This window comes from Helicoverpa armigera, chromosome 8, assembly GCF_030705265.1.
Source record: "Helicoverpa armigera isolate CAAS_96S chromosome 8, ASM3070526v1, whole genome shotgun sequence".
Classification (NCBI taxonomy): domain Eukaryota; kingdom Metazoa; phylum Arthropoda; class Insecta; order Lepidoptera; family Noctuidae; genus Helicoverpa; species Helicoverpa armigera.
The window spans coordinates 2,784,317-2,799,472 of record NC_087127.1 but is presented as its reverse complement, the minus strand read 5'-3'; the positions used below and the strand labels follow the sequence as shown (position 1 = coordinate 2,799,472).

At 32.6% G+C, this 15,156-nt stretch overlaps 1 protein-coding gene across 4 annotated transcripts in view; it reads right to left on the bottom strand.

Annotated features, from left to right (window-relative positions):
- The window catches only part of LOC110382910 (G-protein coupled receptor Mth2), a 56,658-nt gene that overhangs the window by 39,365 nt on the left and 2,137 nt on the right, over positions 1 to 15,156 (bottom strand). Inside the window, exon 1 of one of the 4 annotated variants that reach the window (XR_010276697.1) lies at positions 5,225 to 5,765. The exons of 2 other annotated variants lie outside the window; for them this stretch is intronic. The gene's annotated coding sequence lies outside the window, so the exon portion shown is untranslated. Of the gene's footprint in view, positions 1 to 5,224; positions 5,766 to 15,156 lie in introns of those variants that run through there. One more of the 4 variants, XR_010276700.1, reaches the window with a different exon arrangement.

Below are 15,156 nucleotides of genomic sequence, written 5' to 3'. Positions count from 1 at the left end.
GCTTGAAGCAAAGGTACGTAGAAAACAAAACTTAATCACAGGCCAATAAACGCAAAAAAATACAAATACTTTTCAACTATGTCATGTAGGTATGCAGTATTCTTAAAATTGAACCGAGAACAAGTGCTGCCATCTACACGTTAAGTTCATAAACTCAAACCAAAAAGCTACACTAACGAAGCGTCCTGCGGGAAAACTGTCTGGGCAATTTTCCTTTAGCTTTCAATCTCATAAGTTCCAACTTCACCGTATAGATGGCGCTGTTTGCTATATCATTCAAAAGCAAGAAATACATTCCAAGCTTTGGAAAAAATGTGCTAATTTCATATTATTTATGGACAATTAAACGTTAGCTTTTAGTGTGTATGTTTGGGTTCTAACCTTGACACCGAAAAACAGTAGGTATTCGTGGAGTAGACTCGTAACCTAGTTCTCAATGGGAAGTGATTGATAAATCTTCGCAAACGATGTTAATCTTTTAGCGTGTGTGTTTTTAAAGTACTGACTAGTAATATGTTTGATGTTTTGGAATAAAAAGATTATTGACTCCCCACCTACAAAATAATCCCATAGTATTTCATAAAGCTGTCAAACCGTGCTTTTCAGAAAGCGATTTAAATAGACATCAGTTTATTTTCATCTTTGTTTTAAAACAGTGTTCTATAAATATTTTGTTTTTTCAGATAGGTAGTTTGTTGACTGAATATGATCATCTGTCTAAAGTTTTTCCAACCATGTTATAGTCGGCTTTCAGTCTAATCGGATGCAGAAGAGTACTAGTGTTTTACATGGAGCGACTTGAAGTGAATATACCTATGTAGGTACCTACCTAACTAAATATGTTAATAGTAATATCTTGATTATGTGGTAAATAACCACAATCACCACTAAAGGAAGTCCCTGTGATGTTATCTATTTAAAGAATGACCACTAGGTATGCTAACATACCTAGTGGTCATTCTTTAAATTGCAAGTTCTTTATAGGTAATTGATGCAAGTGTGCGTAACTATGCAAGTGTTTATAATATCTTTCGACCGCAGTAAATATAATCCTTTCTTCATATTTTTGAATGAATAACTTTCTTACAGCAAACAATTTTGTTTCAGGAGCTTTTTCACCTATTTTTTTATTTAAGTAGTTACTTGATTATTAATAGTCTAGCTTGTCGTAAATATTTATTCTTCCTTGTTCCTGATGTGAAAGTAGATTCTTTCTAATTCACTATAACAACTCTAAAAACAACAATCTCTTTCATGAACTTCTAAAAATATTGTCGTTAAAAAAGCATTAAAACCTATTGTCACAAGTTATTTATAAAGTTAATAAGAATTCCTAGCAGACACGTAAATCGCGTTATTCTCAGAAAATAAATGATTGTTCGCACGATTTTTACCACCACTGGTTTAACCAGATTTGTTCAGAAACTATACTAAGGTACAAGGTATTGATAACTATAAAGAAACACCATGATCAGCCTTTTTTTTGTCCCACTACATGCATAGGCATCTTCTCATACAGAGAAGGAGGAATTAGCATTCGTTAATCAACTAAACTCAAAGTAAATTTGCGATTTCCGAAGTTTTAAATATTTCTTATTTTCACAAAATCTATTAGTAGAACAATCCAGTGCCTTTTCCTTAACCCAACCTTGTAATATTTGCACAGAATCGCAAGAAGATATTAATTTGAGTTCAGGGTTAAATGAAGCAAGATTGAATCACGCAACAAAATTCTCTGACCACGACAACTATCCCTTTTCCTTAAAACAAAAATAAAAGTATTTAAATTTTAATTATTAATTAAATTTAACAAAACTTGGGTAAGTATAAATTATTATGTTTTATAATAAAAAACAAGAAATGTTTTATAAGAACCCTTTTTTAAAAGTGTTAAAAGCAACACGATAAAAAGACGACAGGAACACAACACGAGAGGAAGAGGTATCCTAGGTAAAAAGACATTATGGACTCCACATAGATTCGCCAACTGCGCCCACCTATGTTTCCAGCAAAAGGATACGTAATTCTTGAATCCGGGTTATAGGCATTACCTTACATAAGAAATTATACGTAACTTCCTTATCGAACATCACCTTCAAAATGGACAGTGGGTCAGAATCATTATTGCATAAGTAGGTATAATTTGATTCAAGCATCAACTTCTTAAGACCTAAAAAATTAAGTGAACGTTCTTAACACAACAATGATAATAACATAGCAAAGCAAAAAAATATGCAGAGACTGTTGCAAAACTTGTATTCCTTTGCTGTTTACAAACGGACATGATTCGAGTAACTACGAAGATAAAGTGCAATGAACTGTGTTGAACTTTTTATTACGAGCTCACGACCTTGACTGTATACACTTGAGACTTGACGGCATACAATTAGGAGTATAGACTGTGGTATAGACTGATAGACGTCTTGCCATGTATCAAGGAGGAAGTATATTTACTAGTACTAAAATATTATAAAGTTAAGTCCCTCTATTTTTGCACTTCTATCTCATCATCAGACTTTTATCGTCTCACTGCTGGGCACATATCTCCTATCACACAGTTACGGATTGATTGAAAAAGATTCTTTTAACTCCAATTTTTAATTACACACCTAAAAACTGGGTATTTTATTCGTAAACTTCCTCGGGATTTGAAAGTCATGCTCAATCATTAAATTTTTTCAAGGATGAAAATACTCGTCTACAGCGTATTTTTTTAATGTATTTTAGGTTATAAAATTGTTGTTATATGCAAAAAAGGAATAGGCTTTTGTAATTACCAATTTCTTCTGACTTAATTTTATTTTTAGACGAGGTTCTAACCACCGTTTGTCACTACTTCCTTGATTTAAGTCAGCCGTACTTCTAGTTTATTTATACATATTATTTATAACTATGTATTTTACTATTCGCTGATATTCGAATGAGTCACAAGGATACAAATTCTGATATCATTCTCTTGGTATGTTTATTCATAAAATATAAGTGACTTAAACTGACTAGGTATGCAGACCTAACAGTATCTATCCAATTATTTTTAGTCCAAATTTTAGCAATATAAGTACTTGAGTTACTTTTAAATCATGGAAAAATACCAAATAGATATTGGTAACAAGAATTTGGTTTCTTTTTCTTATAAATATTTCTTAGTTCGTCCCCTTGTTAAGTCTTGTAATCTTCGTACTTTTTGTCTGGATGGGCGGAAATGTACAGGATGCTAACTTTGTTCTTAAATTACCGATTCTTTAAGCAAACTGATGAAGATGAATGGTGTTATAAAAAATGCCTTACTATTCAAACAATGCCTTGTTTTTGCAATCGTACATAACAATCAATACATTAGCATATTGTAAAAAAACGCGGTTGCTGAACGCATAAAGATTTTTAATGACGGTCTCTTGCACAAAATATTTTTGGCAAGATAGTACCTGCTTAATAGTGTTTAATTTATAGTTCAAAATAAAAACTTTAAACCTTAATTATGATGAAGCGATATCCTTAGCCATTATACTATTTGTTATTATGATATGATAAATATTCACCAAGAGTAGAGCAACGAAGTGATTAGCACTTATTCCTTCTCTGTATGACAAGAGTCCTGTGCCCTGCAGTGGGGCAATAAGAAAGCTGATGATGATGAAGTATTTGCTAAATAAATCGTATCAGCGTGGACTTTTCGAATACAATAAGTCCCAAGTTCTACGACCAGATAGGTAAGTCAGTTAACTTAAAACAAAGATGTTTCCTACTTTTCACAACAACAGTTGTTTTAAGAAAAGCGGTGATTTGTAAAGTGTTTTCTCAATTGGTAAATGAATAACTCTAATTAAGTGTTTTTATAAAAATGATATCTATTGTAATAAAATATAAGTTAGACTGTCTGTTCCACCCACGACATCCTACTGACATCCTGTTATTGACATTGTGATAACTTCGTTCCTATCCTTGACTTAAATAAGTACTTTATGCATTGCTATTTATAAAACTGCTTCTGATAATACTGTTTTTTTACCAGAAGCTAAGTACTTCACCCTTTTATTTTTAGTTTAAGTTTAGATGATGATAAGACGAGCTATAATTCAAAATAATAATATAATATAATATTTTTTCGAATTTCATTACGGCATAAATTACATAAAGTCCTAATATACTTAAGTGCCCGAACTAGGATATCCTGTGTTTCAGGCTAAAAGAGATAAAATAATTTAAATAAAAAAATTATCTAAAGGATTCTATGGTATAGTAGAATGTGTAAATTATCTGTACCATGGACAATTTCAATATCTATAGAATATAATTTTGAAAAAGTTCAAAAAAGTACGTTAGTATGATACACATAGGACAAAAACAGTCTTAATTATCATATGACCACACATAATAATAGTACTTTCAAAGTTTGATGTCATAGTAACACGGTATTTGACCTGTTAAAAGGTCGTAAGGGAATATCATTGAAATATTTATGCAACGACAAAGTTCATTGACACGGTTTCGTGAAAAGCTTGTTAATTTACAAAAAAGTTTAATCGTAGGAAAATGCAGTGGATAAAAGTTGAATTAAATTTTTTACAAGCGAATTTTTTTAAGAAGGTTTATTTTCGACGTGTTTCTTATTTTTTGATTTCTACTTTATTGGCCAACCAAGGTTTTTTTTTTCATTTAAAAGGGTATACCGTCGTGCCAGTCCCATTATCATCAGTCATCTGATGATGAGAACCTAGAGATATCGTGGGCAACTCTAGAAAATTGTAAACACAAATAATATAACTGTGAACATAGATACGTCTGTGCTTTTCCGGTTAAACTTTTATTCATAGCTATTTGACTGTTTTCGTGATAATCTCCGGAAACAATAATTGTTATCTATAGTTATTATGATGATTTATAAACATAATTTATTGTAATAACCTAAACAATGCTGTCAGAGATTTTATCTTCTAAATTCTAGATTTAGCTTCGTGTGTGTGATTTACTTTTTTATTTTAAAAGTAACTGTCGTATGACTATTCCGTACCAATGACTGCCAGTTCAAAACAGACCTCTTACGCATTTGTACGTTTATTTACCCACATTTGATGACGAAAACTTCAAGAAAAGGGTTAAGGTCACTGTGACCAATAAATGCCTAGGTTACAGGCTAGTTAGTGAATTAATTTATTTATCCTTATTTGACGGCCAGAAAATAGTGAGATATTAATAAATAATTAACATTAAAGAATATATTTACCTCCTGGATGTACCACTTATTATCTTCCATATACACTTTTACACAAGGCTTGTAGTACATGAAGTCAAAAGTTTTGTTCGCGTCCACACTCTTTTGAAACTTATTTTTGTAATATGTATCTAAACCACTAAGCACCAGATCTTTTTCAGGCATTTCAGTACAATTCCTCATGTATGTGACTGACCCAAGGGGACAGCATTTGTGAAAACAATTTTTATTTTGACACAAACACCCAAAAGTTTTCTTTTCACCGTCAACCTCTTTGGTGTACACATATTTTGGCGGGAAGACGACGCCATCTTGCACCATAGACCCGTCTGCCAAACTTTGTCCGGCACTGATATCGACACTTTCACTATCAAGGCACGGCTGTCCTCCCGCACACGACGCTACTAAAACGAGAAATAGTAGGAACATATTTATAAGTCAGTCAAAAAATAGTTTTTATGCCAAGAATGCGTTCACGATCTAAAATATTTGTAATCTGTGTTTGATACCGACGACCGGCTCATAATGTAGTACGTATTGCACTGGCCGCAAACAAGCAAGTTTTATTTATTTATATGAAGTTAGTTAGGGCATGAGTTCATTAGGGAATATTAATTGTTTCCATAGTGCCTATGAGGGGCTTTCACAATGGGCTCCTGAAATTCGGAGTTTAGGTCACCGAATTTAAGGAAAAATAGGTCCTTGTAACATTAAATTACATAACTGTTGTCACTATTTTTCATAATTACGTTTGCAGAGATAACCCTGCCTAAAGTACGCAAATTATTTTTTTAGTATTTTGTACCTAGTTTTTTATCAAATTTTAATAATTAATTATATGTAGTAATTTGTCAACCAGGTTTCGTGTGATGTTAATTGAATTAAAACAGTTCTATTTCTATTCTAAAGCAAAACAAAAGCTTTGAAGCGACCTAATTTAAAATTATAGGCCTATTAAGTTTCCAAAATTAAAGCGCGATCCAGTTAGTTCTGATTCATGGAATGGGGACAAATGCAAATCTTATTTTTGATACAACAGATATTTCAAGAATTCTTCACATTTTTGTACATAATTTATTTGTATTTTTATATGAGCATCAATGAAACATAAGTAACTGAGAGAAGTAAGGAGGAGATTCGTCATCCATTCTAATATTATAAAGCTGAAGAATTTGTTTGTTTGATCGCGATAATCTCAAGAAGTAGTGGAAGTACTAGAGAAAGGCTTTAGGCCACTTTTTATCTGGTTGTGCGTAGTACTTCCCATATGACTCGGGTAAAAGTACTCGTGGAAGCTAGTTAAAAATACACATATACTTACGTCAAATCAAAAGGACCGTAATCTTATTTCTCTTGCAAAATAAAGTAAGGAATGGTGAAAGGGAAATTTGAAGGCTACGTTTTATATATGTACTTAGCCGTTGCAAATCCCATTTTATTTTTATTTTTGTCTGAGATCTGGAGACCGAGAAACCTGTTTTGTACGATGATACTATAAGAAGTAATAGTGAAGTAAATCAGGTCATATTTCTGTCCTCTATGATCAAAATATGGGTATGTATAAAATAGTGTACTGTTAGTCCTGCAAAAAGATACCGAGTCTAAAAAACGTTTCTGAGAAGATTAAAAATCATCATCATTTTTCTGACCTTATTCCAATTTCCCATTTAATTTTTTCGTGTGGTGCAGTAGAAAGGTACTTCTTCTTCTTCCATCCAACGCCATTCTCACTAGTAACACTCTTTGCAGCTAAATCGTCTTTCACACAAGCCCTCCACCATTTCTCTGGTATCCTTCCTCTGATCCTCATTTCTATGCTATTCCTATGATGTCCTTAGTAGGACCAGACTTAGTAGAGACACGATAGTTCGTGGCAGGCGTTTCCCATATTCCATGGGAAGATTTTAAATGACACAAGAAAATTGATGGATATTCATCATCTGCCTAGCCTTTTGCTCTAGCCAGACTCTGTCACGTAATCCGTATTTGCAAAGCAAAATAATAAGGAACTTATTTTTGTCGTTTTATTTTGGTTTTTCCTTAAATGACTACATCTATGTGCATACAATGTTTTGAATCATTGAACTTGGGTTTATCTCATTGATAGGTAAGTTTCCTGGATTCAGGTACTTTACATACAAATGTCAAAATGTTTGTGGATATTGTGATACCTGCCTATTGTTTTATTTTTTGTCAGTTTAACCCATGTTTAAGCTTTACACTGCCATTGTATTTTTTTTTTGATAGGCCTATTTATGGTCTTGGAGACCGACCTAAGTCTACTGAAAATGATAAATGTTTTCCTAATATAGTACCAAAAGTTTGAAATATTTTACTTTAAACGGAAAACAGTAAACACAGCTTTATATTCGCAACCAATTGAAATGTTTTCGAAATAAAGTAAATTGTCCGAATTATAATGTGACAGTTCCTCGGGGAACAAAGATAAACTATCCGCATTAACATAAGGCCTATTTGCGAAATTACTCACCGGTTTAATTCTACGAAAAACTCCTATTTTTTTACACAACTGCCAAGAATGGTTTATTTATTTACGAATTTTATAGAAACAGTAGGAAAAAACGACAGGAAAAAGAAAAAGAACAAAAACTTTAGAAAGAAAAGAAACTGAAAAAGAAGTTACAAAGGTAATGTAAAGGGTTATGAAGTTTGGTTTTAGAATTTAACTTATTTAAATAATACTACCGCTTATACGCATTTTATTCAAACGACAATTAGCTCACTGGCCAAGGCATTGGCCTGACAAAGGTCGTCATCCACTTAGAGCAGATTTTATTTTTTCAGTATTTTGGTTTTGCTAATAGAGCTTTACTGCTGTCTAAGGCGCAGCCGTGCCCACTTCATAGACACTAAGAGTACCTGCTTACACTTATAGTCGGCCAATACTTTGTTTGGGCTCATAAATCAGTACAAAGTAGAATGGTCGTACGCACGTTAAAATGATTAGGTATTAGCCGGTATGGTATCAGGCAATCTGATTGGATTGGAATCAAGATTTTCTTTTATTTATATTTTTTGTCGTGTAGATTTCTAAGTAAATTGTACGCTTAAACATAAACTAACTTTCCATGACGCGTACCTAATTAGAGAAGCACTTTTATGCAAAATTCCTTTGTGTTTCCTAGACAAGGTATGATGCATTTATTGTCAGTTATTTATGACTGCATTAAATATAACGGGGTTATTAAAAACAGAGTAACAAACCATGACGTAGGAATTTTTGATTCATCAAAACGTCATATTCTATTGAACTTCAAACTGCAAATCACCAAAATAAGATGGCTCATTTACAAAAATCTTGAATTGGTAACTGAAAATATACAATGCTGCTTCGTTTTTGTATTAATCCATCTCCTACCAAGGTCCTCTTACCCTTTCACATAATAATTAAATAATACGGTAACCCTAGCTTCACACTATAGAGAGATAACCCATTTATAGATTCATATTTTCTTAGTACTCACTTTATAATCTCTCTTGGGTGATTCTTCGAAACACAGTTTTTACGTGTTTTTGACCGAAGAACATATGAAAATATCATTCGATTGGAATGAAAGTTTCAGGTTTTATGTAAAAGGTAAAGGTCTATCGACGCCTCATGTAACTAATTGGAATTTATAAAAAAAAACTATAATTAAGTTAGCAGAAAACAGTAAAACCTAATTAATCTGGTGTGTCCCAACACCGGTTTTTGCTGCATTATTTAACTTTCTGCGAGCTACGGTCGCGTTACAATAAAACTAATGAATCCAAATGATCTTTAAATATGTGTTTCTTAATATTTTAACATTAAAATAAAAGAAAATGGTGTATTTTCATAATAACATAAATTTAAAAATTGTCCCCGACTAAATTCATCATTAAGCTGGCTCGATTTGTTCAATCATTATCTATACGTAAATAAAAAATATTTGAAAAAGTAATATTTACTTGTAAGTGATCGCACCGGTCAGCACCGAACGGTGACAGTGAGTGCTCGTGAGCGGAGGTATTTTTCCAAAAAAATACGATTGCAAGTTGTCATCTGGTGTTTGTAAGGCGAGTAGTCATATCAATCTGTCTTAATTAACTGATAGTGTGTATCTGCTATCGTTTTGTTGCCAAGGCAAAGTGTCTTATGAGATGGTTTTGCTAACATTAATTGCATGTTTGATGCTTTACGTTTATAAATAAAGGAGCAGGATTTGATAATCTGCGAATTCCTCATTTTTCTGTCCCCCATTAGTCTGGATTCATCTGGCTCTTAAAGCCAGATGAATTTGAGCGGGACATATGAATTAGATTTCATTCAAATTCGGGCATATGTTACAGGTATGTCTAAAGACATTTCTTAATTGTAGTTTGTATACTTATTTGTTAATTTGTGTTGGCTTCTGGTGCATTGTTTTTTGTTCAAATACCGTGGAAATAATTATACTTATTTTTAATTTCAATAAGATTACTTAAGTAAGTAATACAAAAAATAAAGCAAATGGCCTGTTGGTTTTTATTCCGAAGTTCAATTTCTGTGCTAGGTTTTGGTTTTTTTTATCGTCGCTAGAATAGCTTTATATTTTTTTAGATCTATATTTTCAAAATGGCATAACGAAAATTATAAACAAGAGAAGAAATAGGTACTAAGAAAAAAGGCTAGCGGATAAGAGAAGATATGACAGAATAAATAATAATGAAGAATTATGGAAAGAAAAACAAGAAGGAATAGACAAAACTATATACGCAGGAAAGAAGAAAACAAAAAACTACTGATAGGAGCAATGAATCTCAAGGTCTGATTCATTTTCATAAAAAGTTCCTGAAAAACTGAAATTTAATTATTCAGCGTTCTGCAAGTTTGGGAGATCTAACCTGATTTTCGATCAATAGATACTTTTTTAAGAGATGGAAGTAAACATTTTAGTGTCGATTTAGAAAATATAAATCCATACTTAATAGACACTGATGATGAAAAATTTAATATCTTTTATTAATTTAGGTAGGATATTAATTAGTTTTCTACTATCTCAAGCTTAGAGTTCCTATCGTACTGAAAAATTAAGTCTGATTTTGATTAGTAAGTTTTAATTCTTTTTAATTGAGAGTTTGTTTTCGGTGAATTTTATTTTTGTTTTAAGCTAAGATTCGTTTTTGTTTTGTGTTATTAAGAGGTCTTATTAAGATAAGTTTACCATTTCATATAATTATTATAGCGTTGAAGCTAGTGTGATTTAACAACCGTAAGAGGTTTAATAAATGATTAATTTGAATGAAAGCGTTACTGTTTAATTAATTCATAATTATTTTCTTGTGTCAGCCAAAAAAAGTGATAAATTAAGTAGTAATAGGAGTAATTATTTCAATATTTGGTAGAATCTATACTATCTATACTAATATTATAAAGTGGAAAACTTTGTTTGTTTTATGGTTGGTTGTAATGGATAAACTCAAAAACGACTGGACCGATTTTAAATATTCTTTCACCATTAGAAAGCTATATTATCTGCGAGTAACATAGGCTATATTTAATCCCGGTGCGGGCAATAGCTCCCACGGGACGCGGGTGAAACCGCGGGGAAACGGCTAGTTTTATGATAAAGATCATTGGAAAAATAAAGGAAGTATCATTAATCTGTACTGACACAATTAATCTGGCCCAGCAATTAATCAGCACCTTTTAAATCCTAATCTACGTGATGCAATTCGATGCCTTCGATATATGATATTGCACATAAGGCACTGGATCAAACTATTACGTCAATTTAGGTCTAAGAGCAAAAAAAAATTGAGCCAGATCAATGAGTCAAAAACACTCGGTCTCGAAGAATCACCCTCTTAGATCTCCATGTGATGTAATCACGGATTTGCATTATATGGGATATAAAATACTGAAGTAGGTACCTACTTAATAATGGAATTACCACCACGATTTCATACAGCGGATTGCTTTTTAACTTTGCTTCATGTTTTTACAGCCACAAATAATGGCCTCCTATCGTTAGTTCTATCGACAAATATAAATTTACGAAAATATTAAAGAAATTATATTATTTTTATAAAACAACAGAATAGGGATGTTTAAAGCACTCTTAATTTAGAATTAATCCATTATAAAATGTATGTGAAGCTTTGTCCATTTAACCCGCTCTGCATAATTAATTTGTAGGCTTAACACTGACTTACTTGGTAACGCGTAAGTAATCTAACTTCCCACAGATAAAATGGAGAAGTACCATGTAGTAAAAACATTGAAAAGCACCCAATTGGGTTGAATATTTTCACACGGGTGGAATTTATTGGTTTTGAATCATATTGGGTTGTCATCTTAAATTACTTTTCTTTACCATATTACTCGTCGTTGCCAACATAATAATCGAGCATAGAGCCTTTTTTATGGTATTAAATGAATTCTTATAAAATTGCTCGCGCTGCTCCTTATAGTAAGCTTTGTGATAAGAGATATAGTGCGCCTGAAACTTTTGCAATAGCAATGTTTCGTTCAAAACATTGCCGTGTTTTATTTTTAAGCAAAAAAAGTGTTATTTTATTCAAGAATCTGTTAGCTATTTTTTTTAAGTTATACATTCTGAATAAAACATAAAAGGCTAGATAGCACTCATAAAAAAACTCTTAATATTTCAGTAGTTTTTTTCTACATAAAATGGTTTTACTGTATGTATTTCTTCACAGTAACTTGCTCTTCAATCTATAGTGCTAAGGTTTAATACATTAATGGCTTGGTATTTTTTCTTTAATGCATTGGTATTTACAATGCGGTCTAGAATCTAAATAACAAATAAAAGATAAAAACATGACTCATAGTTGGAACCCGCTTGTTATGCATAAGTTTTTGCGTCAATATCGATAACTATGTAAATGTACTTAATCTTCACTGTGATCATAAATCTAAAGATGAATATTATCCGATCAGTGCACATACCATCGTACAAGATATCTGACTTTGTTACTACTACTACGGCCACGGAACCTTTAGCAAGCTGTTGATTTGCACCCGTGTAATAACATAATTCGTTGAAGTACATAAATCAACAAAAAAATTGGTACGTATTTTTTTTATTTATTTACGAAAATCCATCAGTGTTACTTACGGCCAGTTTCTTCATCAAAAGTTAAAGTTAAAGTAATGTCTAAAGTAAAAACCGTTACTTTAACTTTAGACATTACTTTGACTTTTACTTTGGCTTCAACTTTTGATGAAGAAACTGGCTGTTAGCCGTATTTAACGCGCGTGTGTTACTGGCTGAAAAACGGCGCTGCGCCCTCACACAAATGCAAGCTCAAAGCATACGCAACTATCATTCATAAAATTGGGTTAATTCTGAAATAATAAGACAAAAAAGCAGCGCATATTAACTATTTCCCGTCTACTGAAATTCCAATCGTATTGTACGGTAGGTTTTTAAAACTTTGTGATTTTTAGCTGATGCTGCAACAACAGCGCGAGTGATCATTAATTTGTATATTTTGTATATGAATTTCTTTTTCTACATAATAGGTATTATGTTTCTCCTATGTGACAAGTATGAAAGTAACCTTGGCATATAATTAAGCATTTATCTTCGTAACTAGTTTTGGGCGGGGTTTTGTAATTAATACGATTAATTCCTACATCGTTTGAAATTAAATTAATTATGCATTAGCCTTAAATTTATCAACTGTCGTTCCTTCCCGTCTATATGTAGTTTGTTACTTTCTAACTAATACGGTAAATGCGAAATTGGGTTTGTCGGTTTGTACGTTTCCATGGTAAAACTGCTGAATCGATTTAGATGACTTGTGGTACGGTTACAGCTCAAACAATAGAATATTTTTTAGTTAATGGTACAATGGCCTAATAATTTAGTTATTAGACGATTTGCACCTTTATAGTCAGTGATCAAAATGTTATGATTAATCATCAGAACTACCTTATGGTTTGTAGTCCATTATCTACCTATATAATAGAATACTATTAAGTTGTATAGTTACCGGCACGAATCTTGAGCTCTGACCTACATCTGCGCAGAAGTGATTTATTAGCAAAGAACCAATCCCGAGTGACGGCTATGACGCGATGCACTGCGGGCCAATCACCGCTTTTGCCCGCCCCCTCGCCTCACTTCATACCACAAAAGGTACCCAATAAATTACTTCTGCGCAGGCGAAGGTCAGAGCTCAAGATTCGTGCCGGTAACTATACGTAGGTATGTCATTTATATGTATATTACAGGTAAATATTTAAATTCGTTGATCTTACTTAGGTACTTACCTGTTATTGTCTTTTTTCTCTAAAGATGAAATAAAATATCACTAAATAAATTTAATTTCGATCCTTTTTTCGATTTAGATCCTTTTATGATTTGGCACTGTACCTATAAACTAAAATTCAGTCATAACTACTGTGTACTGTAACTTATATGACTTGACGATCTGATTGCAACCAAAGGTTTTATTTTTTAACAGAACTGAACGAACCTTTTGACTTAACTAGTCTACTTAATGATCGCCCTTGACCTTAATTTAGAAAACCACTTAAAGCTTGTTTGTTACCTAAACAAACAATGCTTCAATTTGACCGACAACGGCTCGTAATTTGTCGAGCCCTGGCCGATAATCTTTTATATCGGCACTTAAGTTGTCGCCAGAATAAAACATGGGTATATTATAATGTAGAAAAATGTTTTTTTTGTTTGTTTGTATCCTGGACGTTTACTACTGAACCAATTTGAAAAATTCTTTTACTTTTGGGTAACTACTCTATCACCGGGTGACTAATCTATACTAATATTATACAGAGGAAAACTTTGTTTGTTTGTTTGGTTGTAATGGATAAACTCAAAAACTACTGGACCGATTTCAAATATTTTTTCACCATTAGAAAGCTATATTATCTGCGAGTAACATAGGCTATATTTTATCCTGGTACGGGCAGTAGCTCCCACGGGATGCGGGTGAAACCGCGGGAAAACGGCTAGTATAAAATATAATAATGAAGAAACTGATTTTGTAGATTGGATACAGTTGCTGAAAATATTAAAAACAAAAACACGTATTTTTGGGAACTGATCCGCGCACCGAATAAAAAGCCTACTTCAATTCTAAGATAAATGATGAGGCGAGGTCCATCCCTGGCTGCGATTACTTATTTGTTAAGGTTGTACAAATAGGGGTCGCGGTCTCAGTAAACAATTCAACTTGGGACCAATTTATCAACGTTTCAAACCTTGTCATTGTGTGGGTCTGCATTTGTAGTTTCAGTACTACAGTCATACCTCTTTCACTCTTTCATAACTTACGTTTTCAAGTTTGGCTAAGGCAATTTTACCTATAAAAAAAACTTTGGGCAAGCCTAAGTTCAGGGCTAGACGACTAGCAATTATATAGGTATTTTATTATGCCAATGTCTCTCATTTATAGCCTATTGAGGTACCTAATAGGTATTTTAGAGACTGAAGTAATTTGGTGCTACGATAACAAAACACCATAATAGCTTTAGCCCACGTCAAAAGGCAAAAGGTCATTTTTTTTTTTGAATAGAAACTATCCTATGTCCTTCCTCAAGTTCCAAACTATGTCTGTACCACATTTCACACAAATTGGTTCAGTAGTTTAGGCGTGAAGAAAAGACAGACAGACAGACAGACAGACAGAGTTACTTTCACATTTATAATATTAGTTAGGATTAGTTAGGATTACCAACTGACAACAATGCACTTATAGTTCAAGTTCAAAGCCACATTCCACTAGTCGATACCTGCATAATATAATGGAAAGGATCGTCAGTATTACGCTATTCGAATAATTAAACAACAACTAGAAACTTCCTACAACAACAAGGATTAATTAATCACAGGATACGAATAATATGTGTTTATTTTTATTTACCTACATATGATTAACATCGTCATCTTGCCTTTATCTCAATTTTTTATTTGGGGTAGGCACAGCAT